Here is a 4,283-nt window from a genome sequence, read left to right on the forward strand (position 1 = left end):
AATTAAAATTTAAAAAAAGAAATTAAGTCCTTATTTAAAAATTTGCACTCTGAAAATGAACGCTATAACAACAAAGTAAAATTTATTTATTTACATGTCTGACTCTGTCTGTGTGTGTGTCCGTGTATATGTGTGTGTGTGTGTGTGTGTGTGTGTGTGTGTGTGTGTGTGTGTGTGTGGTATGTGTTGAATCATCGTCACAGTTATTAGTTCTTGTTACAACACTCCTCTTTCGAACATTTGAGCTAAAAATGTAAAAACATTTGAAGAATTACAATGTATTATTTTTATTATTGTTGTTGTTGTTGTTATTATTATTATTATACGCCAAAACCATCATCTCAATAACTTATGCAATATTTTGTAAGTACTTATTTGAAAATTTTATAGTTTCTCCATTTGGGTTTTTCACATTTCTCAACATTCCCACAATTTCGTGAGTCCTTAAACATTCATCCTACATAGGAATTCGAAGAAACATAAGAGAAAATTCATTATTAAATAAATGACTAAGGTTTAAATATTTATAAATAAATTAATAAATAAATAAATAAAAATAATCTTATAACATCTTAAATACAAATTTAAAGAAACATATCTTCCCTATATAAAGATATAAGAATTTGTAGAAACATAACAGAAAATTCATCATTAAACCATAACACAACTAACGTATGAATATTTATAAATAAAATAAATAATCTTATAACATCTTAAATACAAATTAAAAGAAACATATCTTCCCTATATATATATATATATATATATATATATATATATATATATATATATATATATAATAGTAGTTGATCCAAACATATCTTCTCAATATGGATGGAGTCGTTAATTCATAAGCAATTGCATAAGTTAAGCATTTCGCCTTTTTTGATTTTTGAAAAATTTCAAATAAATTTAAAAATATAAAACTATTAATAAATATCACAACAGCGTTATCATGTTTATCCAAATAGACCATAAAACTAGTTGTCGTAAACCACACAATCAAGATGAATTCATAACAGTGCATGTCGGATTAATTTACATACACCGTTATCAGCACTTAAGATAAGCAGACTCTGTGATTGTGATAAGCATCACACGCATACAAACCTACATAGATACACAAACATACAAGCGCACATAGATACACAAACATACACAAAAGCCACCATACACGTGTGTATGACCACACAGTTATTCTCAATCGTATTTGAAATGATGTTCTTTATTTATGTGTATTTATCTTATATTTCGTTCATTCATTCATTCGTTCGTTCGTTCGTTCGTTCGTTCACTCACTCACTCACTCACTCACTCACTCACTCACTCACTCACTCACTCACTCACTCACTCACTCACTCACTCATTCACTCACTCATTCACTCACTCACTCACTCACTCACTCAATCACTCATTCATTCATTCATTCACTCATTCATTCACTCATTCATTCATTCACTCATTCAACTACTTACATTTTCTACTGCGTATATTTAGCAAATAGGTCGTTGATACAAGATACAAGTAGATGATGATAGCAGATAACGAGATAAATATTTATTACTGAAGGAGGACATAAACTCAACGAGTTGGGAATCTATGATTTGAATTTATTGGCAATATTATCTTTATGAGAATTGATAATGTTTGAAAATGATAAGGATGTATATATGTATATATCTGAGTGTGTATGTGTTTGTGTGTGTGTGTGTGACATTTATATAGCGCCACATACGCAGCTGCTTCTGAGGTTCCCAAACAATTGTACCTGCGTGTGTTTGCGTGTATGTGTGTGTGTGTGTGTGTGTATGTACGTGTTGTTTGTAGTTTATATATATTTGTATATACATATCTGTGATCAGTTTATTAGTTTCAGACTGTATAACACAAAGATACAAATACAGGTATATAGGATAAAAATATCTACTATGCGGTATGCATACGCATACAGAATCCCATGTATCTAAAAATAATTATTATTATTACAATAATAGTAACAATAGTAATAATTAAATAATTATTATAATAATAATAAAAGTTTAATAACCTTTGCCTCGAATAGATTGATATCCACTAGGTTATTTGTCACTCGATAATCCGAAACTTCGATATACCGAATAAAAGTTGTAGTAATAGTAGTAGGCGACAGTGGTGGCCGGGGTGTTAGTACTCCTATAGTAATTAATACCGCCTGGAGTATTAGCTGTTGTATTTATCGTAATTTCTGTGATTTTTTGTTAAATTAAATTTCATAGCCAATCATTTGATTCGATATTTCATATGAACCTGTCAAAAATAGCAATATATATACGTATATTGAAATTTGAATTTTAATAAACTAAACGTTCACCAAAAAACTTTAGTGAGAAAAATCGAAAAAACGAACTACAAACATGTTAACGCCAAACATTCGGTAGAATTTATAGAATTTTGTAAAGATATATATAAATATATATCCAGGTTTGTTTGTTTTTTAATTTTTATATAAAAGCGAAATAAATATGAAAGAAAGATAATTATTTAATAGAATAATTAAAAGTCGTAAAATTAAAAGATACATTGATCTACGATATCAATGGTATTACAAACAAACAATCTAAATTTAGAATACCCAATTTAGGCTTGCTTGTTAGAAAACCATTGAAATACCGAATCAAAACGCAATGCTATACGACACTATACAATATAATACAATACAAACAATATAAAATACAAACAACATGCAATACAACACAATACAATACAAACAACAAGCAATACAACACAGTACAATACAACACAATACAATACAAACAACAAGCAATACAACACAGTACAATACAAAGACAATACAATACAAAATACCGTCAAAAAACTTTAAAATTCGATAAAGAGCAAGTTCAAAATACGCACTGACCTAATGCTTTCACACATTCATATTCATTATACTATGATATATGTATATATATATATATATATATATATATATATATATACATGCATAAATATATATATATATATATATCTGTGTGTGTGTGTATTATATATGTGTGTGTACCTATATACCTGTATCTTTCATATTATTTGAATATATATATATATATATATATATATATTGTTTAATAGTCACGTGACTTGTATCTTTTGAAAACGCACGGATACCCACACCTGTATATATATATATATATATATATATATATATATATATGAGATGTATTAATATATATATATATATGTGTGTGTGTGTGTGTGTAGGCGTGGTGTGCACCAGTATAACAACAGCAACAACAAACAACAACACACACTAACCCAGTAAATATGAATCCACTTTGCGTTTGAAGACGGTTGCTGCAACTACGATGTCAGACATCTAAAACTTTTAACGTTTTTTCTGATATCCATCCATGCTGATGTTTAATTGCCGAACGTCATCTTTTTATCTTTTTATTTTAAATTGCTCAACTGCCAATGTTGATGCACACACACACACACACACACACACACACACACACACACACACACACATAAACAACACACACACATACAAACACACACACACATGCGCGCGCATAAACAATTTAAAAAATGTAATAAATTTAGTTCGACATATAAAAGTTTGTGTATAACAAGTAACAGTTCAGCGTTTCATGCCATTAAAAATAGCCTGCCTTGATAATAAAGCACTCGGTTAACAACATGAACATGAAAAAATATATGTAATTTTCATTTTAATTGTATGAATGTCTGTTTATGAGAGGTGTGTGTGTGTGTTTGTGTGTGTGTTTGTGTGTGTGTGTATGTGTGTGTGTGTGTGTGTGTGTGTGTGTGTCCATCAATTGTGAGGCAACATTTTTTTTGTTGTTGTTTTGTTATTAAAGTGTGCCCATGAACACAGCTTCTTGAAAATTTAGAAAAACTGGATCAGAAAGATAAAAAGAGAGAGGGACAGAAAGATGGAGAAAAAGTGGGTAAGTAAAAGAATAAAAACGATGGAAAGAGAGAGAGAAATTGTTTTCTTTCTTTACCTTCTCCATCAGTCAAAAAGGAAACATCGGCGAAAAAGAGGCTGAGTAAAAATAACTCCTTCCCAACCAACTTGTCGGGGAAGAATTATGGAAATAAAAAAATGAAAAAAAGATTGAGAGAGGGAGAGAGAGGAAAACAGAAGAAAGAAAACAAAAGAGCGATAGTGAAAAAGAGAGAGAGATAAAGGAATAGAGAGAGAGAGAGAGATAAAGGAAGAGAGAGGAGGGGGGAGACAGAGAGAGATAGAAAGAGAGAGAGAGAGAGAGAGAGAGAGAGAG

Source organism: Helobdella robusta, assembly GCF_000326865.2.
Source record: "Helobdella robusta unplaced genomic scaffold HELROscaffold_37, whole genome shotgun sequence".
NCBI lineage: Eukaryota > Metazoa > Annelida > Clitellata > Rhynchobdellida > Glossiphoniidae > Helobdella > Helobdella robusta.